Consider the following 24,512-nt stretch of genomic DNA (forward strand, 5'->3'; position numbering starts at 1 on the left):
ATGAAAAAGTCAAGTTTTAAGAGTAAAACTTACACCTCTAAAGGAATACTACAGATTGTTCATACTAACTTGTGTAGACCAATTGAAGTGCAAAACTACAAAGGATATAAGTACAATATGTTGCTTATTGATGATTATTCTAGAATGATGATAGTTATGTTTCTAAAATAGAAATTTGATGCTTTCCAAATGTTTAAGTGGTACTTAACAAGAGCTGAGAAGGAAAAAAATAAAAGTCTGAAATGTTTGAGATCTAATAGAGGAGGAGAATTTACATCAAATGAGTTTGATATATTCTATAATGATAGAGGAATCAAAAGACAGACATATGTTTCTAGAACCCCTCCACAAAATGGAATTACTAAAAGGAGGAACAAATCTATAATGGACTATGCTAGGACACTCATGATGGAGAAAAATGTTGCTTTGAAATATTGGAGAGAAGCAATAAGTACAATTGTCTATACCTTGAACTGTGTACAAGTCAAGGAAGGCACACATTCAACACCTTTTGAACTATGGGATGGATACTCACCCAGTGTAAAATATTTTAAGGTATTTGGAAGTAAATTATATATTCTCAAAGATTTTAGGAATGGAAAACTGGATGCAAAAAGTGAAGAAGGTATATTCTTAGGTTATTTCACAAGAAGTAAAGCTTATAAGTGTTTGAATTATAACACTAACAAAGTTTTGGAAAGTGCAAATGTAAAATTTGATGAATATACAGAAGTATATGAGGCTAAACCTATGAAGGAACTAGAAGAATACAAATCATTTGTATACTTTTATGAAGGTATGTTTGCTAAAGAAGATGCTAAAAATCAAGCTACAAAACAACAAAAAGTTTCAATGACTATTGAGTCACATACTATGAATGTTGAGTTGCATTCAAGAACCAAGTTACATCCAAGTGCTAAGTTATAGAATGAAGTTGAGGCACATTATGATTCTAAGATTAGTGTACATGAAAGAAATGTTGAATTACCTAATAGAGATGTACATAGTAACTCAAAACTTCAGAGACTAAATGAAGAAACTAGAGCTAAACCAAGATTGTCTAAATATGTTAAGAGACATCATCCTGATGCACAAATCATTGGAGATAAAGATGCTAGACCAATGATAAGGAACAAGTTTAGAAGTGATACATTTTTTCTAAGCATGAAGCAACCCAAAATAGTGAAAGATTCCTTAGAAGATGTGGACTGGAGTAAAGCCATGGAAGAGGAGATTGAAAAAATTAGGAAAAACAAAACATGGACTCTAGTTCCTAGACTAGAAGACAAAAATGTGATTGGCACCAAGTGGGTATACAAAAAAAAGTTAGATGAAAATGGTGAAGTCACAAGGAACAAGGAAAGATTATCTATAAAGGATATACACAAGAAGAAGGGATTGACTATGGAGAAATAGTTGCTCCTATTTCTAGATTGGAAGGAGTAAGAACCCTGCTTGCTTATTCTGCATACGAAGGTTTCAAAGTTTATCAAATAGATGGAAAATCTACATTATTGAATGGTATACTAGAGGAAGAAGTTTATATAGAACAACTAGAAGGATTTTTTGATGTTAAAAATAAGAACATGGTATGTAGATTACACAAAGCCCTATATGGTTTGAAACAAGCACCAAGAGCATGGTATGAGAACCTAAGGAAGATAAAGAGTCTAGGGTATTGCTTCATTCATTGACCTAACTGAGAGTTTGCATTATCATGTTAATCAAGAAGGCTTAAGGGTATGGATGCTTGAAGGGTGAACAATCTATCAAAGCTAAAGTGTGTGAAAGCCAAGTAGAATGGAGGACTAAAACAAAGATCTATAATTTGCAAATTGAGTTGTAAGTTGTTATTAGATAAATCCTTACTGTTACTCTCTAATAATTATAATCAGTCTAGGGTAAATCCTTTGGATTAAGGTTGATCTAAAAATCATTTTTAAATCCTTTAACCAACTGACATTCCAATTGAATGGTCTAAGTCCTCTAACTAGGCTCACTCCTAAAAGGGTGATTGAAATCCTTTAACCAGGTCACATTTAATAATGTGCACTGTAACCTTTGATAGGGTTGGCCTTTCATAGGACATCACTTCAAAAGAGTGAAAAAGAGTAGCATGTTGCTGGTGGTTTTTCCCAAATTGGGTTTCCATGTAAATCATTATGTCAAGTGTGTTATTGAATATGTTATATTTTATGGTTACATTTCTACAAATAGATTTGATAGTAACCTACAAGTTTTAAGTCATTGCATAATCTTATGGATGCATGCATGATGATAAATATTTTATGGGTTCACTAAGATGTCAAAATTTTTAATTATACATCTAGACCTTGGATAACTGATTCACCCCACCTTTTAGTTATTCTAAAGAATTCCAGCAAACCTCAATATCATTTTACTTTGCGTGGTTATCTTTATCTCCTTCATAAACAAGATTCTTGGGAAGAGTCTATTTCTTAGTATTTAATTTAGGCTTATTTTCCAAAGGAGTATCATCTTCCTCCTCATACTCAAAATATTATTTCATAGATTCATCATGCATTATAATCCCCTACCACAAAAAATTGAATTTGGTAACCATGGGTTTTAGCACATAGAAAAATGTTATGCCTAAAGGGTTTAAGGGAAAAAAATGATAACCATGCAAACAAGTAAATCTCTATTCCTTGGTAAACTATTCCATGATCACTTAAGGAATATGAATTCAAAAATATTTTAGATGATTTAGGTCATAGTAATTTACCTAATTTACCTTTCATAAGAGCCTCCCATTTTGATGCAAGAAAAGTCAAGTAATTAGGGATAGATGTAAACCTAACTATCAAACCACCTTGCTAAAAAAAAAATGAAAGAAAAGTAAAAAGAGTAACACCAAGGAGAGAAAGGAACAAAAATATCTTATAGATTTGTCAAATGATGCACACGCATGCCTGACTATATGGCCTTTTGGGTTGCAACCAACAAAATGATTTACAAGTTACAAATGAAGATCCATGATCTCACTGTCAATATGACACTATAACTGATCCTTTTGATCATTTGATTCTTCTCGACTCTTGACTCCTCAAAAAATCTTTCTAACTCACTACCTTTACCTAAGTCTAGACATCTCGATTTATACTTGCCAAAATAGATTACAAAAGATTCAAGATCTTCACATTAGAGAAGGTTGACCTAGAAATAGTTTGCACTCATCCCAATGATCAATCCTTAAATTAAATACACAAAAAAACAATTTAAAATAAATAAACAAGTTGAATCTCAATAAGAACCAAACATAGAAAAACTTGGTCAAAGAACAATGCGAGCATCAAAAGAAAATACTAAGCTAACTTGAAAAATAAAGTAATTCAATGAATACAATAACTCAACCACTACAAGAACTCAACCAACACTAGAACTCATCCAACATTGAAACCTTATCAACACTAGAACTCAATCAACACTATAACTCAACCACTACTTAATCTCAGTTGAAAACAATGAAAACAAGTAGGATAACAAAGAAACTTGGGATGCTCCTGCATTAGAACAACTGGGGTTAAAAAAATGATTCTCCTAAATTGTCCAAGTATCACAACTTGACCTAAATCCTATTAGATGTTTAGAATGACAAAGGGGGAGGGGGTTGAATTAGTTAGTCAAGGTCCATTAGTACCAATTGAACATCAAACACTTAAAACACTTTTTTGTTCTACTTATCTTGCTACTCAGTCTCTATTGTAGTCTGAATAATAATATTAACTAGTAGTTCATTGTCTTAATTTAATAGACTTGTAGAATGTAAACATTTGAAATGTAAAACACCACAAAAAAATTCAACACAAGTTTGACACTAGGATTTAACATAGAAACTCAATTTGAGAAATACCGCCAGCAACATGTCACCACTTTTTCAATCTTCTAAAGTGAGCCATGTTAAGAGCCAACCCTATTAAAGTTTACAATAAAAATTGTTAAATGTGACTTGTTTAACATATTTAATCACCCTATTAGGAGTGGCCTTCTTGGAGGACTTTAGAATATTCCATTAGAATTTCACTCGGCTAAAGGATTTATGCAGACTATTAAGTCCTTAATGACTATTAGATCAACCTTGATTAAAAGGATTTTACTACAAACTGTTTACAATGATTAGAAAGAAAATAGTAGGGTTTGATCTATATGATTACAACTCACTTTGTATTTACAAATATCTATTTAGTTCATGTGTTGATTCCTTAATAAGCCTTCCTTGTCACCTCTGCCCTTGATTTGTGTGGAAGCCCTTCAAGCAATCACCCTTCTCTTCACAATGAACTTAAGCCTTCTACTTAAATTTTCATATCAACCTCAGTAGCTTTGTTCCACCTCATTGGAAATTATTCTCATGTGCAAATAGTCTTTGCACTTGGATCTTCTTGATCACTCCTTGATCATCCTATGCAAATAACTTCTCTATTCTGATTGTATCTCTTCCATATGCATCAACTCTCACACATATATGCATGCTCACTCCTAGATTTTTTACATTTAACTCCTTAAATAGGAAATTCTAGTCTTTTTCCATTTTGCAAAATCATTGTAGATATTATGGCTTGTGATCTAATCCAACAGATTTATTATATTGAATCATCATTTTGTTTATCTCCTCTTCTCTTCTAGAAACTTCTTGTGGAATCCATTCATTGGGTATCTTACCTAATCCTCTCCTTGAATTAAATTATGCAACACATCAATCTATATCTTCAACATGCTTTCCATATCCCAATAAATCAAGTGAGTCAACTATAAATCATGATTTCTCATACACATTCAAAATGTTTTCACTTGATCATTACTTGGTTCTGACACTCAGTCATCACTGGATCACTTAGTCATCACTTGGTTCCCTACTCAGTCAACACTAGAATCCCTTGACATGAACTTTAAGTTTTTTAATTATTTTTTGTATCCTTGGTCAAGCTTATACAATGTCTCAATCTCTTCTCATGTCTTCATAATGTAAATAATCAAATTATCTTGTCAAAGTTTAACTAATCAAACATCCATTGTAGCTTCCTTTTCATAACTGAACCTTTCCTCTAGGTGCTTTTGTTATGAGAAAATTCTCAAATATTCTTCATCAATCCAATAGATATGACATTTAGATCAGATAACAACATGTCTCTTCAGTAGATTTGACATCAATGATAATATAACAATTATTTCAATTGTAGTTTCCAAAAAATCCAACTTAGATTGAGAAATCCATGTAGCATCTTCAACTAACATGTTCTTCCACTTTACTGAATACTCAAAGTAATTATTTCCTATTGTTCTCTTTTTTACTTACTGGTTCAATATCTATTCAATCTCTTCAATCTACTTCTTAGGATAATCACTTGTAGGTGCAACAACTTCATCATCTAACTTGTGATACTCATATAAATCAACAACATTAAATATATGAGATATATCCATGTCATTATTAGGTAACTCAACTTCATATTCATATCCACTGTCAAACTTCCTCAAGATCCTACAAGGACCAAACTTTTTTATTTTCAACTTACTGTACATACCAAAAGTAAATTTATCTCTATTCAAATGAACCATCACCTCATCACCAAATTCAAAAACATGATATCTTCTATATTTTTCTACATTCTCCTTATACTTTTGATTACTTTGTTCCAACCTTGATTTCACTTTCTCATGCAAAGACTTCATGGTATCAAAAAATACTTCTCCTTTAGAAATTTTCTTCTCTTCACGAACAATATCCCTCAAATTTGATATATTCATGTAAGCTGCATTCTAGTAACAATCTAAAAAGGAGTTTTCCCAGTACTCCTGATGCAGGAGCATCCTGGGTTGCCTTGTTATCCTGCTCATTTTTGTCCATTCTACAGTTGTTGCCAAGTTACCTAGTGTATGCCAAGTGATTCTTCATGTGCCAAGTTACTCAGTGTATGCCGAGTGTTTCTTCAAGTGCCGAGTTACCCAGTGTATGCTGAGTGTTTCTTCATGTGCTGAGTTACCTAGTGTATGTCGAGTGTTTCTTGATGTGCCGAGTTACTCAGTGTATGATGAGTGTTACTTCATGTGCTGTGTTACTCAATGCATGCTGAGTGTTTGTTCATGTGCCAAGTTACCCAACATATGCAAAGTGCTAATTTTGAAAAGCCTTCTTTTGCTGAGTAATCTGTGTCTGGTTCCTATTTGGGCTGACTTTGCTTGCATTTAATTTTGGGATAGGTAGTTATATTTGCTGAGAGCTAACTTGTGGCTTCTCTATGTTCTAGAATGTTCTATAAGCTATTTTGGCAAGTATATATAGAGCATTTAGGGTTAGATTTAGGTAAGTTTTTGGAAGAAGAAGTTTCAGAGAGAGCAAATTAGAGAGCAGAACTAAAAGTGTGAATTTGCAGTTGGATCTTTGAATGTGAATGTATTTGTAATTGGTCGTAACCCAGAAGGCCTCACAACTAGATGAAGATATTCTTGATGAATCAATAGAAGTATTTGCTCTTCTCTCTCCTTTGGTTATTGTTCCTTGTGTTTGCTTCTATTGTGTTAACTCTTGCAAGGTGGTTTGGATAGCTGCGTGAGCCATTGGCCCTAGTTATTCACCCTTTTTCCTCCATTAGTTGGTATTAGAGCTTGAGGTTTTTCCTTGTGGAGATTGGATCATGTAGAACCCTCATTTGGATTTGGTTCTAGGATGGCAGATTTGCGAATTTGACCTCTAACTTGCAGAGGGCTACGATCTTGCAGGAACCTGATTTGTAAAGATGGTTCATGGTAGAGGAAATAATGTTGATAATGCTATATTAGATTAGTTGAGACAAATTGCAGCTAGATTAGATCCTGTGGAGATAGCCCAGAGGAGAGGAGCACATCTTGATGATGTAAGTGATGATGAAGCAGTAGCACCAAACCTTAATCAAGAACCTGAAGAAGACCAAGATGAAGCAAGATTGTTGACAAAATTATCTAGAGCGAATTCAAAGCTTGTTGTAGAAGTTGTTCCTTATGAGGACACCAATGCTATGTTGGATTGGATCTCTGATATGGAGAAGTTCTTTGAGTATGAAAACACTCCTGATAATAGAAAGGTGAAGATTGCAGTCACTAGGCTGAAAGGTCATGCATCACTATGGTGGGAGCAATTGCAAACTGATAGATAAAGGAGAGGAAAGGAGAAGATCAGAACTTGGCCAAAGATGGTGAACAGGGTAAAGAAACAATTCCTTCCTGCTGATTACCAAATTAGCTTGTTGAGAAAGATGCAAAATTTGGAACAAAAGGGCATGATTGTAAAAGAATATATCAAGGAATTCTATAGATTAGACATCAGATCTGGACATGTGGATGATGATGTTGAGAAAATTTCAAGGTACATTAATGGATTGAGATCTAGAATACAAGATGAAATAAGTTTTGTGAAACTAGAAAGTATAGAAGAAGCATATCAATATGCCTTGAAAGCTGAGGAGATCTTGAAAAAGAAGCATGAACAAAGATAGAGAGGTAGAGGTGGTAGATTATAGAGAGGTAGATGTAGATCTTATGGAGAAAGTGGTAGATCTGACAGTTCTATGTAGGATAAAGGAAAATCTGAATGGAGGAATGATGAAAAAGGCAAGACTGAATGGAAAAGTGGTAATTCTTATCAAGGAGGCACTAATTCTTACTGAGGAAGAGGTACTTCTTATTCTAGAGGTGGATTTCATGGTAATTGTTTTAGATGTGGCAAAGAAGGGCATAGATCCTTTGAATGTAGATCTTCTGAAGGTGGGCAGAATAATAGAATTGCTATGATTCAAGAAGACATTGAGAGTTCACCAAGTGGACCTAAGGCTAAAGAAAATTTTATGGTGAGAAGAACCTTATGTAAAAAGGGAGGTGATGAGGAACCTATTTTAAGGAGAAGTCTTTTCAAGACAAGATGTAAGATGGCTAGAAAATGTTGTAAAGTGATCATGGACAATGGAAGTTCTACAAATTTGGCATCATAAGAGCTGGTTACAAAGTTGCAATTGCAGAGGTAGAAACATCCCAAACCTTATCATGTTTCATGGATCAAAGATGAGCATAAGATATTGGTAAGTGAGCAATGTCTTGTGAAGTTCAAAATTGGACATTACTTTGATGAAGTTTTGTGTGATATTATTCCCATGGATTGTTGTCATATTTTGTTGGGTAGACCTTGGCAATATGATAGATATGTTTTACATGATGGAAGATTGAATCAATATACTCTTTGGGTAAATGGGAAGAAACAAACATTGTTGCCTTTGATCAAAAGTCCAGATGAGGTTAATTGTACTGCTATAAAAATTTGCATGGTTAATGGGAAACAATTTGAAAAGGAAGTGAAGAAGAATCAGGTTTGTTTTGCTATAATTCCAAGAAAATTGAGTTTTTTCAATGGAGACCAAGTGCTAGAAAATAATGTTAATCAAGTGCCAGTCAGTGGTGACTGAGTGATAGATGGTAGTATTGACCAAGTGCTAGGAGAAATTGCAAAGTTGTTGAATGAGTATAAAGGCATTATTGCTGATGATATTCCTGATGGTTTACCTCCAGTAAGAAGTATAACTCATTGTATGGATCTAATCCCTAGAGCTAGTTTTCCAAACAAAGCATCATATAGATTGACACCTGTAGAGAATGAAGAACTTAACAGACAAGTGCATGAGTTGTTGTGAAAAGGTTTGATCAAAGAAAGCTTGAGTCCATGTGTTGTACCTATTGTATTAGCACCTAAAAAGAATGGAGAATGGAGAATGTGTATTGATTCCAGAGCCATTAACAAGATAACAATGAAATATAGGTTTCCTATGCCAAGCATGGATGACATAATGGATTGTTTGAGTGGAGAAAATTATTTTAGCAAGATTTATTTGAAGAGTGGCTATCATCAGATCAGAATCAAAGAAGGTGATGAATGGAAGATTGCTTTCAAGACAAAAGATGGTTTGTATGAATGGTTGGTTATGCCTTTTGGTTTGACTAATGTAGCTAGTACTTTCATGAGGTTGATGAATGAAGTTCTAAAAAGATTCTTGGGTAAATTTGTGATTGTTTATTTGGATGATATTCAGATATTAAGCAAGACTAAGGAAGAACATCTTCAGCATATTAGACAAGTATTACAGAGGTTGAAAAAGGAAAAGTTGTCAATTAATTTGAAAAAGTGTTCTTTTATGCATGAGGAGATTGTGTATTTGAGATTTGTGATTTCAACTGATGGTTTGAAGATGGATCCTAAGAAGGTTAAAGCAATTTTGGAATGGCCTACACCTGAGAATGTGAGTGAGGTAAGATCATTTCATGGTTTGCCTAGTTTACAAAAAGTTTATAAAGAATTTCAGTGTTGTTTGTAATGCTATGACTGAAACAATGAGGGGAGATAAAAAGGAATTCAAGTGGACACATGGAGCTAATAAGAGTTTTGAGACTTTGAAACAAAAGGTTACTAAATTACCTATATTGGCTTTACCTGATTTCAGCAAAGTATTTCAAGCTGAATGTGATGCAAGTGGTAATGCAATAGGAGTTGTATTAAGTCAAGAAGGTAAGCCTGTTGCTTTCTTTAGTGAAAAGTTGAATGATGCTAAAAGGAAATATTTTGTGTATGATCAAGAATTTTATGCCATTGTTAAAGCATTGAAGAAATGGATACATTATTTGATGCCTAAGGAGTTTGTGTTGTATACTGATCATAAAGCTTTATAATACTTGCGAATTTAACATAAATTGAATCAAAGACATATGAAGTGGGTTGAGTATTTGTAGAGTTTTACATTTGTGATCAAGCACAAGAGTGGAGTTACTAAAAAATTTTCTAATGCATTGAGTAGAAGACATTCTTTGTTGACTGAAATGAAGGTTGAAGTTCTTGGTTTTGATGAAATGAAAGAATTGTATGATGCTGATCCTAATTTTTCTTAGGCGTGGAGAGAGTGCAGAGCACCAAATCTAAAAAATCACATAAGTAAGTATGATAAGTATTTCATTCAAGAAGGTATATTGTTCAAAGGCATTCAGTTGTGCATTCCTAAAAGTCCTATGAGGTTGAATTTGATTAAGGAAAAGCATAGTGGTGGATTAGTTGGACATTTTGGAATTGATAAGACATTGAGTTTGTTGAAAGAGAAATATTATTGGCCAAAAATGTATAAGGATGTTCAAAAATTTTTAAAGAGTTGTGGAGTTTGTCAAGTTGCAAAAGGAGTGAGTCAAAATACTGGTTTGTATACACCTATTACTATTCCTGAGAAACCTTGGACTGATATGAGTATGGATTTTGTTCTTGGATTGCCTAAAATAGTGAAAGGGTATGATTCAATATTTTTTTTAGTGGAAAAATTTTCTAAGATGGCTCATTTTATACCATGTAAGAAGACATCAGATGCTGAGCATGTTGCTAAACTTTTTTTTAAAGAGACTATGAAAGTGCATGGATTACCAAGAAGCATTATTTCAGATAGAAATAGTAAGTTTGTTGGTTATTTTTGGAAGACTTTGTGGAAGAAGATGGGTACTGAATTGAAGTTTAGTTCTACATTCCATCCACAAACAAATGGATAGACAAAGGTTGTGAATAGAAGCTTGGAAAATTTGCTGAGATATTTAGTTGGGAATAAACCAAGTAATTTGGAGATGGTATTGGCACAAGCTGAATTTTCATATAACAATTCTGTGAATAGGAGTACAGGGAAGACACCTTTTGAGATTGTTACTGGAATGCATCCTAGAGGTATATCAAATTTGAGAGATGTTGCTAGTGAAGAAAAGAGAAGCATTGTAGGAGAAGAATTTGCTGATTTTATGGAGTCTTTGCATAAAGAAGTGAAGTTGAGGTTGAAACAAAGCAATCAGAAGTATAAGGAGAATGATGATAAGTCTAGAAGACACCATGATTTTCAAGTTGGTGATGAGGTGATGGTTCATCTAAAGAAAGGAAGATTCCTAGTTGGAACATATAGCAAGCTGAAGATGAAAAAATTTGGACCTTGTGAGATCTTGAAGAAGTTTGACAGTGGTAATGCTTATGAAGTTGAGTTACCTGATGATATGGATATATCTCCTATATTTAATATTGCTGATTTGCATAAGTATCAGGAGTCAGAGGATGAAGTTGTTATACTAGATGATTATCCTAAGAAACAGATTGAAGAAGTTGAATAGATATTGGATCAGAGAGTTGACAAGAGTACAAGAGGAAAAGATTACTATGAATATTTGGTGAAGTGGAAGAATAGGCCTATTGAAGATGCTTCATGGATTTCTCAATTTGAGTTGGATTCAACTCAGGTTGGGACATCTCAATGATTCAAGAGAATCATTTCTTTCAACTCCGGTTGTCTAATGTCAGAGCATTCTGGGTTGTCTTGTTATCCTGCTCATTTTTGTCCATTCTATAGTTGGTGCCGAGTTACCTAGTGTATGCCAAGTGATTCTTCATGTGCCGAGTTACTCAGAGTATGCTAAGTGTTTCTTCATGTGCCAAGTTACTCAGTGTATGTTGAGTGTTTCTTCATGTGCCAAGTTACCCAATATATGCCGAGTGTTTCTTCATGTGCTGAGTTACCCACTGTATGTTGAGTGTTTCTTCATGTGCTGAGTTACTTAGTGCATGCTGAGTATTTCTTCATGTGCCGAGTTACCCAGTGTATGCTGAGTGCCATTTTTGGAAAGCCTTCTTTTGCTGAGTAATCTATGTTTAGTTCCTATTTGGGCCAACTTTGCTCGCATTTAATTTTGGGATAGGTAGTTATATTTGCTGAGAGTCGACTTGTGGCTTCTCTATGTTCTAGAATGTTTTGTAAGCCATTTTGACAAGTATATATAGAGCATTTAGGCTTATATTTAGGTAAGTTTTCGGAAGAAGAAGTTTCAGAGAGAGCAGATTAGAGAGTAGAACTGAAAGTGTGAATTTGTAGTTGGATCTTTGAATGTGAATGTATTTGTAATTGGTCGTAACCCAGAAGGCCTCACAGTTGGGCATGTATGAAGATATTCTTGATGAATCAATAGAAGTATTTTCTCTTCTCTCTCCTTTGGTTGTTGTCCCTTGTGTTTTCTTTCATTGTGTTAACTCTTGCAGGGTGGTTTGGATAGCTAGGTGAGCCATTGGCCCTAGTTATTCGCCCTTTTGCCTATGTCAACTCCTATTCCTAGAATTGTTAGATGCAAACTTAGCTTGTTCCAATACCATATTTTAGTTAATCAATTTATTCCCAACTAATGATCTAAGTAAATTATCCAAGCTTCTATTCACAACTTATGTCTTGCCATTTGTATGTGGATAGAATGTAGAACTAAACTTTAACTCAATATCAATTTTCCTCCATAAATAACCAACAAACTTACTTTCTCATTTAGATACAATATTATTTCATAGTCCATGCAATCTAACAACCTCATTGAAGAAAATCTCTACAACATGCACTACATTAAGTGTCTTCTTATATGGTATGAAATGTGTCATCTTAGAGAATCTATCCACAGTAGTAAATATGGAATCATATCATCTTTCTCTCTTAGGTGAGACAAGAAAAAAATTTATACTAATGTCACTCCAAGGTTTCTTAAGAATAAAATAGGTATATACAATCCAGTATTCCAACTTACTCCTTTTGCAACTTAACAAATTCCATAACTCTTCACAACTTAACAAATTCCATAACTCTTTACAAACATCTAAACATCCTTATAAATTTATGGCTAATAATACTTGTCTTTAAGCATACTTGATGTCTTATCAATACCAAAGTGTTAAGAAAATCCACCACAATGATTTTTCTTAATCAAATTAACTCTTACAGAACTTCTTGGTATACACAACTAAATCCCTTTGAAAAACATACCTTCTTGAATAAAATACTCATCAATATGATAGATTTGGTGTTCTACACTCTCTATATGCCTCAAATAAATTAGGGTCAATATCATATGACACCTTCATCTTATTTAAGCCAAGAGCTTCAACTTTCATCTTGGTCAAAAAGAAGGTCTTATGCTCAATGCATCTGGAACATAGTTAGTGACTCTAATTTTATGTTTTATCACAAATGTGAAACTCTACAAGTCCTCAACCCACTTCGTATTTCTTTGATTCAACTTATGTTGACTTCCCAAGTACTATAAAGCCTTATGATCATTATACAACACAAATTATTTAGGAAGAAAATTATGTCTCCACTTCTTCAAGACTAGAATAATAACATAGAACTCTTGTTCATACACATAATATTTCCTTTTATCATCATTCAACTACTAACTAAAGAAAGAAATAGGTTTTCCTTCTTGACTTAACATCGCTCCAATTGCACTACCACTTGCATCACATTCAACTTGAAATACCTTATTGAAATTAGGTAAAGCCAATATAGATACCTCAATAACCTCATTCATAAACCTCATGAAAGTACTCAGTGCATTAGTCAAACAAAAAGACATAACCAACCATTCACACAAACCATTTTTTTTTTAAAGAAGTCTTCCACTCATCACCCTCTTTGATTCAAATATGATGATATCCACTCTTGAAATCAATCTTGGTAAAGTAGTTTTCTCTACTCAAACAATCCATTATATCATCCATTCTTGGCATATGAAACCTATATTTCATTGTTATCTTGTTAATAGTTGTAGAATTGATACACATTCTCTATTCTCCATTCTTCTTGGGTGCCAATACAGTAGGTCCAACATATGGACTCAATCTTTCCCTGATCAAACATTTCTACAATAACTCAAGCACTTTCGTATTAAGTTATTCATTCTTAGTAGGTGTCAATCTATATGGTACTTTATTCAGAAAACTTGACCCCAAAATTAGATCCATATAATGATTTATACTTGTTATTGGTGGTAAACCATCATGTATATCTTCTACAATAATCTCCTTCTACTCATTGAGAAATTTTTCAATTTTTATTAGCACTTGGTTAACATTATCATCCTTTTGTCACTAGGTCAATACTATTCTCTGTCACTTGGTCAAGATTACCCTCTATCACTCAATTAATGATATAACAACTCAATCCTCTAGGAATCACAAAAAAACACTTTTTTTTTCTTCATGTCTTTTCAAATTATTTCCAATTAACCATACAAACTCTAATAGTAGTATAATTTACCTAATCTAAAACTTTGATCAAAGGCAAAAAGTAATAATTTCTTCCAATCACCCAAAGAGTATGTTGATACAATCTACCATGATGTACAACATGTCTATCATATTGCCAAGGTCTACCCAATAGAATATGACAAGAATCCATAGGCATAATATCACACAGAACTTCATCAAAGTAGTTTCCAATCTTGAATTTCATAACACATCTCTCACTTACCAACAACTTATGCTCATTCTTAATCCATGAAAGATGATAGGGTTTAGAATGTCTCAATCTCTATAACTGTAACTTTGTAACCAACTCCCTAGATGCCAAATTTGTTGAACTGCCACTATCAATTATCACTTTGTAACATTTCCTTGATATCTTACATTTGGTTTTGAAAAGAATCCTCTTCAAGATAATTTCATCATCAACTCTTTAACAAAAAAGAGTTCTCATTGTCTTCAAATTTTCTCCAATCTTAGGACCACTCGATGAACTCAAAAATTCACTTTGAACTATATAATTTCTATTACTACCCTTAGATTTACCAAAGTATTTACACTCAAAGGCTCTATGAACTTCCTCACTACACTTGAAATAGGTACCACAAAATTCTCCTCTAGTATAAGAATTACCTCTTCCTCAGTAAGAACTAGTACCTCCTCAATAAGAACTACCACCTTTTCACTTGACTATAAGGAAACTTGTAGCAAATAATATAACCATTTCCACATAACCCATAATAGATCTAAAATAAATATGCAATTATAATCCACATGCAATAGAATAGACAACATACCCACAAAAATTGTGACACAAGATATACCCTGAGAAACCCTCATTGAAGGAAATACCTAACCTCCAAAAGCATCCATCACCATGTATTATTTAAGAAAAATATCATTGCAATACAACCATGGAAGCCTTCAAAGCCATAGCCACAACCAAACAATCCATGTGAACAAGCATGAATCCACACATCCCATGCCATGCTTCCAACCTTCAAAAATGCTCCCTTGGATAACCTGTCAAGCCTTGTCCCACTTGAATCTTTCCCTTTTTTCCTTCTTCTTTTTTCAATTTTCATCAACAACTACCCTTGTGGCTACTTATATAGTAGCAAGTTCCACATGACCACCAAGTGGTATTACATAAACCATTTGCTACCTAACCCATTGACCCCACATTTAATATTGGAAATTTAATTCTTTTCCCCAATATTAAATTATTACATAAATATTATCACAATATTGCAATACAACTCATCAAGTATATCCTATGAGAATATTTACATGTTGCATGTCGATCTAGGTGCAACATTACATAATAAAATAAATTAATACAATATAAAAATATTATGCAATGTGTTGAACACCCATTATCTCAACATTGACCTTACCTTTGTCTTCATTTCTTCTCTCTATTTTACCTTTATCTTGCACAAAATTGTTAGATCTATTACTTTCTCCATAAGGTCTACCTCTACCTCTTTTAAATCTACCACCTTTATCTCTTTTTCTTTACTCATTCTTCTATTTCAAGATCTTCTCATCTTTTAGGGTATATTGTTATGCTTCTTCCATACTATTTTTGACTTGGTGGTCAACACCTTCTTTTGGGGTTCGTAACATGGCTTAACCACCTCTCATGGATCTAGATAAGTCTATTGTTTGTGATGTTCATTGATAGCTTGAGCTTTTGGCATAGTGAAAAACATACCAACAATTGGTATCAGAGCAAGGTTCCCTATATCAAGTTTAACAACATTGGGTAGATTTTGGTTGAGTGGAATACTTATCTTTTATGGCTCAATATAGTTCTTCAAAGGTTCCTATTTTTGATGGATCAAGTTATGCTTTTTGGGAAGTAATGATGCAAAAATATTTATTATCTATCAATATTGATGTTTGGGCTTCAGTTGTTAATGGTTATAAAGTTCCTAATACTTTACATACAGATCTTGATGAAAAGAGGAAGTATCAAATTGATATGAAAGCTAAATTTTCTATACTTAATAGTTTATCTAAAGATGTTTTTGTTAAGGTAATGCATTGCAATTCTTCTAAAGAAGTATGGGAGAAACTAAAAATAAAATATCATGGTAATGATACAGTTAAAGAAGCCAAGATACAACATTTAAAATCAATATTTGAAGACCTTAAGATGGGTAATAATGAAAAGGTAGAAGACTATCTCCTTAAGATAGATGAAACTGTAAAAGGCATAAGAGGACTTTGTGAAAAAGTTGATGATATTGATGTTGTAAAGAAAGTTTTGATATTTCTTCCTAATATATTTGAAACTAAGGTATGTTCTATAGAAGAAACTAGATATATTAACAACTATAAAATGGAAGATATTCATGGAGCACTTGTAGCTTATGAAATGAGAAAGTTTGGCAAGTAGGAATCCATAATCAAAGAAGTAGCATTCAAGGTGGGAAAGAAAGTGAAGCAAGTCTATTCAGAATCAAAAGATCTTGATGTTCTTGAAGCACATTTTTCAAGGAAATTAAAGAAAGGAATAGGTAAATCCAAAGGTAAAATTCCTTTCAAATTCTTTAATTATGGAAAAATATGACACTTTGCATCTAAATGTCCTTATAATAGTCATGATGAAGTAGATGATGAGAAAGAAAAATCAAGTAAAAAGAAATTCTATAACAAAAAGAAGTTCTTTTAGAAGAAGAGTTTGATTTCTGATGTATTAGATAGTGAATCTAGTAGTTTTAAATGTGATGAAATGAAGTTTTATTCATGGCTATAGAAACTACTTGTCAAGAATCAGATAGTGATGATGATGTTGAACTTGTTGAGGCTGATTTAGAATTTGAATTTCTTTATTCACTTAAAAAAATCAAGGAATTAAAAAGGAATTTAAGTGTTCAATAAAATCAAATTTTAAAAGAAAAATATAACTTTGAAAAACAAACTAAGGAATTAAATCAACAAGTTATAGAATTAAAATTATAACTTGAGGAACAAAAAAGAATTATCTTTGTCACTAGGGAATTGTTAAGTTATAAAGATCAAGAATGTACAAGGTTAATGAATGAAGTAGTATCATATATAAGAAATTTAGAAAAATACGAGAACACTAATTTGGATGATATTTTAAGGAAAAAAAGAAGAATTGATGATCTAACAAGAATAGGTTTTGAACTTTGACAATGTTTTAGTGACAAGAAAGATAAATCTTTAATTGAGATATTAAAATTTGAAAGTAAGGATACAAATCAGAATACTACCACTTCAATTGTAGGTAAAAATGCAGATTTTAATCAGATTTATAATGATAAAAATTAGATTATATCAAGCACCTCATTAATGGGTAAAAGATACTCAAACAGGTTCACTTCTTTCTTTGATGGGTATTGCTTCATGTGTCATTAGTATGGAAATAGAAGTAATTGCAGATACATGTCAAGAAGGTACAAAAAGTTTCATTTTTGTTATTCCTTTCCTAAAATTAATGGTCCAAGATGTTACAAATGCAATATATTTGGTCATGTTATGAGTAATTGCAAAACTGAGTCAATTCAAAATGACTAATCTTATGCTAGTCTACAAGTTGATAAAGAATTTGATATTAAAGTGACTAAGATATGGAGGCCTAAGATTAATATGTCTATGTTTGTTCAAATGGCTCTACATTCTAAAGAAAAAGACTTGTGGATAATTGATAGTGGTTATTCTAGACACATGGTAGGAAATCAAACAAATTTTGACAAATTGATTAACTATAAAGGTGGCAATGTTAGTTTTGGTGATGATTCTTCAAGGCAAATTAAAGGTTTGGGTTCTTTGATGCTTAGTGACAAAATTTCCATTCATGATGTGTTTTATGTTGATGGATTAAAGTACAATCTTCTAAGTGTTAGTAAAATTTGTGATCATGGATATGAATTTGTTTTTGATGACCATGGTTGTCAAATCAAATTAAAATATAGACAGTTGTTTGCATTAGGTAAAAGATCTAAAGGGAATGTATACAATTTAAAAGATATCACAAATACTAACAATCATGAAGATGTTTGTCTTATGGGACATGTGAATGAAAATTGGTTATGGCACAAAAGGCTTGGGCACTTGAATTTTGACAACTTGGTAAAAGTTAGTAAGCATCATAAAGTAAGAGGTATGCCATGTCTAAGTAAGCCAGAGAATGTTATTTGTGAAGGGTGTCAACATGGTAAACAAACAAAGGAATCTTTTCCTTCAAAAGAATATTTTTCTTCTAAACCATTGCAATTAGTACATGCTAATTTATGTGGTCCTACAATGACAATGTCGTTAAATGGTGAAAAGTATTTCATGCTTTTTATAGATGATTATACAAGAATGACATGGGTAACCTTCTTAAAGCATAAATCAAAGGCATTTAACAAGTTTAAGATTTTAAAGAAAATGGTTGAAAATGAGTCAGACACAAAGATTAAATGCTTATGATTAGATAAAGGTGGTGATTTTAATTTAGATGAATTTGGTGATTATTGTGAAAAATATGGCATCAAAAGACAATATGCAGCATCCAAGACACCTCAACAAAATGGAGTTGTTGAGAGAAAGAATCGAATAGTGAAAGAAATGACAAGGACTGTGTTAGATGAATCTAAAGTACCAAACAGGTATTGGAAAGAAGTAGTTCACAAAGCAGTATATATTTTAAATGGGGCACAACTAAGGTTAAAAACTAAGCACACTCCTTATGAGATATGCTATGGACATCCTGCTTCCGTTGAGCGTTTTAGAATTTTTAGAAGTAGATGTTTCATTAAGAATTCTAATGATAAAATAGGAATTTTTTATTCAAGATGTGATGAAGGAATCTTTTTAGAGTATTCTTCTCAAAGTAAATCTTACAAATGTTTTAATAAAATGTTGAATAAACTTGTTGAAATTGTGCATGTGAAAGTGGATGAAGTTGTGTAGGATAAAAATGAAATAATAATGGATGATACTTTCCTACAAGATAGTGATCAATACTTGAAAAAAGCAGATAATAAAATTGATGAAGGTAAAGAATAAGATCATAAAGTTTATGAAGGTGAAGAAGAGACAAAAGATCAAATAGAAACACCAAAACCCATAGGTACAAAAGCTATAGGAACAAGATTGAAGATTTATCATCCTCAAGAATAGATTGTAGGGGATAAACTTGAAAGTATTCAAACAAGAGCAAGAACTACATCTAGTGAATGTGCTAATATTTGTTTGTTATCTCAAATTGAACCTAAATCATATAAAGAAGCTAGTATGGATGAGTTTTGGCTTAATGCTATGAAAGAGGAACTAAGTCAAATTGAAAAAAATAAAACTTTGGAATTAGTGCCCAGACCTAAAGATAAAAATGTAATAGGTGCTAAATGGATCTTTAGAAATAAACTTGATGAAAATGGAAAGATATCAAGGAACAAGGCTAGATTGGTTTGCAAGGGAGTTTTATCCCTCTCTTCTCTTGCATAAGTTCATAAATGAGTGATAGGTTTCAAGGGGAGCCTATTTTTCTTATCTTTTTGTTACACTGAAAACTTAGTATATCTCCTTTGTAATTGATGTCAAAGAGGGAGCAAAATGAAGATGAAGATGTTTACATGATGGATATATAGGTACATATATAGATACAAGATATACATGTACACGTGGATACAAGATATACAAGTACACATGGATACAAGATATCTTATTTGATTTCCTATAATATTGTTCAAAATATATTCAAGAAAAACACTTAAGTGTTATACAATTAACACTTAATGTTCACATTGGTTTAGAAAACAAATAAAAAAAAATAGTTTTGGTCTATTAAAAATTCAACATGTATTTTTATTAGTTAGACCCCAACTATCATATCTTTTTGGAAAGATTTTTAAGTTATCTAAAATGGTTCTTTGTTATTTTTTGCATATCACATGTATAGAAAAAGGACAAGTTTGTTTATTAGAAACAATTACCAAATTGTTATGACCATTTTAGCAGTTTTGAGCGGTTTTAGTCTAACGGAAGTTTGGGGTATGTACTTGCCTCCAAAATTTCAACTTTCTTGGTTTGTAAGTAGAGGATACATTCCTCTAAAATATCCAATAGGTTTTTTTGACAGAAGTTGCAAGATTTGTGTGGAATTCCTTGTAGATTGAATAGTTTGCAGGTAGATTTTTAACAACAAAGTAGAGGGTAATGATTTATGTTTCTATTTTCATATTTGTGATTTGATTTTCATTGTAGAAGTTTATCAAAGGTAGAAGAAGGCTTAAAAATTGCTTCTTCATTCATTCACATCAGTATTTGATTAGACATTTTAATGGAAAAGGAAAATATATTTGCATACTAGATGTTTTGAGGAGAATAGAAGTATATCTTGCATTATGTTTTTAACAAGAAGTTGAAACTAGTGATTCATGAATTGTGTCGTAATAGAGATGATCCTCTAATTTTATATCTCATTTTTTCATTTTATAAGTTGACACTTCTTATATTTACGAAGTTGGTGCTTCAAGTGTAAGGGATTGGTGTTCCTTGAAATTGGTGTTTCTAAAATAGGGTGTTAGAAAGCTTATCTCGTCTTGAATTGTACATCTCAAAGCATTTAGTTATCTTATAAATTTTTCAACCTCATAATCAACATGCCTAGATTTGATGTCTTATCTATATAATTCCTCAATGTACTCCTTCACAATCAAGTCCTTTTGTCTTAGATTTTGCATATTCCTCAACAGATTCACTTAATACTCAAAAGGGATAAAAATTTTCTTCAATTTATTCACCATCTTCAGATCTTTTCTTCACCCTTCCTTTGTGTATCAATTTTCAAATGCTCCCACCAAATTAAGGCATGGCCATTAAACTTAGTATAAAATATCTTCACCTTTCTATTACTAGAAATGCATTAAAATTCAAACAATGTTTCCATCTCAAATATCCAATCCAACAAAGTATTGGTGTGCAATATTCTATCATAACTTGTCACTTCAACACCATGCTTTGAATGTGCCCTAGACAAAAATATTAATAGTATGTTCTCATCATATTTAACCTCAGGTTAAATATTAGATTTTTTTAATTCCAAGTGCTCCTTCATCATCACTAATATCATCAAGATGTACTCCTCTCCTTTGGGTCTTCTCAACAATGCCTAATCTAGTAGCAATTTGTTTCAACATGTTCACTATAACTTTGTCATCATTTCCTTTATGTCAAACCATTTTAAACAAGATCATGCAAGATCATAACCCTCTACAAGTTATAGATCAAACTCAGATATTCCATTTTACAACCAAGATTAACTAGGGTTCTATACAATCCAATCTCTGCAAGGATGAACCTATGCTCTAATACCACCCAACTCAATAAATGTTGGGTAATTAGGGCTAGAGGCATACCTAACTATAAAACCACCTTATTGAGTAAACACAACAAAAGAAAAGCACATATAACCACACCAAGGAGAGAAAGGGACAAAAATATCTTATAGATTCATTAAATGACCCATAAACATGCTCAACTATAAGGCCTTTTGGGTTGCAACCAAAAAAATGATTTATAAGTTACAAATCAAAATTCATGATCTTACTATCAATTTGATGCTATACTCAACCCTTTTAATTGTTTGATTCTCCTCCACTCTTAACTCCTCAAAAAATTTCTCTCACTTACTTCCTTAACCTAAGTTTAGATATCTCAATTTATACTTTCCAAAATGGCTTACAGAAGATTGTAGATCTTCACATTGGAGAACAATGATTGAGAAATGGTTTGCACTCATCCCAATGATTGATCCTTACATTAAATGCATAAAATCACAACTTAAAATAAATGAACAAGTCAACTCTCAATAAGAATCAAACATAGAAAAACTCAATCAAAGAACAACTTGAGCATTAGAAGAAACTATCAAGCCAACTCGGCAAATAAAGTAACTATGAACACAACAATTCAGCCACTATACGAACTCATCCAACACTAGAACTTGAACAAAACTACAACTTGGACAATACTATAACTCAACCAAAACTACCACTCAACCAGTACTGCAACTTGACTAATACTCAATCTTCATTGAAAACAACAAATATAAGCAAGATAGAAAAGTAACCTTTGATGCTCATGTATCACATTCATCACCAACTTTTGGAAAGTACTGTGATATCACTAAATTGGCACATTAACATTTCGAACCAATTTTGGTACATCAATCTCACAACATCTATTTCTTGATCAATTAAGTCCTATTGTACTAGGCATTTCTGATTCTAATAATCTTTACTTGACCTAAGTGTCAAATATAGAAAATCCATGATCTATATTAATCACATACTTTATTTAATTCCTAAATATTAATTAAAATTGGCTAAGTTAATCTCCTAATTTAATTAATTTAATTATAATTCCTATGTACTTTAATTAAATTAAATCCACCCTCTTTAGCTAATACACATAAAAAGGAATTAAATACATTGATTTAATTAAATATACAAATCATAAGTTTTGAAACTAATTATTTAATTAATTAGAATATTAAATTATGATGTCATGTTTGAATGGATCAATATATGTTCCTAATTCATCTCATATGAAAATGAAATTAAACATATTGACTTAATCAAATATGCTCATCATAATTGTTGAAACTAATTATTTCATTAATTAGAATAATAATTATGAGCATATATTTTAATGGATCAATATTATCCCATAATTTATCTCATTCAACTCCATAAAAAATGGAGGACTCAATCTCTCATTCGATCTAAGCAATACACTCAGTTTAATCTTGACCATTGATTTTATAAAAGAGACCTTTGACCTCTCATTTGAGGAAGATGCAAGTGAAGAGTATCGAACCCCTATTGGATTGATCATTCAAGCATTTTGCATTCTAATCTCCATTGGTTTTACATGATCATCATTTAGATTACAATGTATTCATTTAGCTTAATTTTCTTATCATTGTTCGTAGATTAATTTCAATATCATCTATATTAACTCATATCTTTTCATATAAAATATCAAAAACATAGATTAATATTGCATTTTCATTCATTCTAATCCTTCATACTAGTTTGGCCTAGTTACTAAACTCTCAATTTTGAGACCATATAGTAAAATCCCATCTAGTTAGAAGGCAATAGATAACCTTACGTAGACATGCCAAATGAATAATCTCATATTCATTCTAGGATGTTACTAACAAACAATGATCATGTTGAAGTGTGTGGTTGAATTAGAGGCTCGTATTTAACACTCACATTTTTGGTGCCCATTGTGGGGTAAAAAATCAATTTTTCAACCTCATTTTTCTTCATTTTTGACATTTTGGATTCTGATCCATACAAAAAATTGAATTCTCATGTGCAAAGAAACTTTTTCATGCAAGAAATCTAAAATATTGCACTATTCCTTGTACTTCCTCGTGTGAATTTGCATATGCTCACATAGTGAGAGTATTCCCTTGTGCGACACAAACCATTTCTTTGCATAGCCTGGTGCAAAGTTTGGTGTAAGACTTGATAGTAGAGAGTGAAAAAACTTGCATTTTAAGAGTCTTTCATTCATGGTTTTTTTCTAACCACTATTTCTGAAGCACTTGCTTTGTGATTTCTAATTTTTGAGACAACATAACAGTGGTTTGCAGGATGATTGTCAAAGATACCTTGAAATCAACATACAAACTATACTAATGGTTTAATTGTAGGACACTTTTCAAAGACCCACTTGTCAAAGAATAACTCAAACCCACTCAAACAATGTGTCTTTTTACATGTTTTTCAATACACAGTTTAATAGGGCTTGTGAACTTCATAGGGCTCTAGAAAAAGGAATAGGGGATTATTCTCTTTGCTACTTGCAAGTGATGTCCAAGAGTAAATCAAAAACCTAGATGTCTTTGGAAGATGGCACCCAAGGGAGGCAAGAAAGGTAGTGACTTACCCAAATGAATCTTTTAATGAAGGGATAATGCTATTTTCCTTTTAGGAAAATCAAAATCCTAGAATAAGACAAGTTGGGATTGATAAGCTAGCTTGGTAATGAATATGTTCTAGTGTTTGGGTAAGTTGAAAAGGTAGAGGATTATGCTCTTCTCCCTGTGGGAAAATTAGAAAATTGGACCCATGAATCCAAGCTAAGTTTGAGTCAACCTTTAGAGGGCCTATCAGAGTGATCCAACCTTCGTGAATGACCCAAATGAGCACACCCCTAATGCCAATGATTCCACCTCACTCTAATAAAGAATTTTTGTAGAGTCAAAAAATTGAAAGCCATGTTAATTTCTTTCTCTTGATTTTGATATTGCTTATCAAAAGGAGGCTTTTTTGTTCAGTGGGCACTGCCCTTAGTCTTGCTAGTCAAGTGTGTGCACTTTTAGGTGTTAGTGTGGGTTGTTGGACTTAACCTCATTCATGAGGCCATTGAG

Source organism: Cupressus sempervirens, chromosome 5 (assembly GCF_028749045.1).
Source record: "Cupressus sempervirens isolate cs-2001-9-10 chromosome 5, ASM2874904v1, whole genome shotgun sequence".
Lineage (NCBI taxonomy): Eukaryota > Viridiplantae > Streptophyta > Pinopsida > Cupressales > Cupressaceae > Cupressus > Cupressus sempervirens.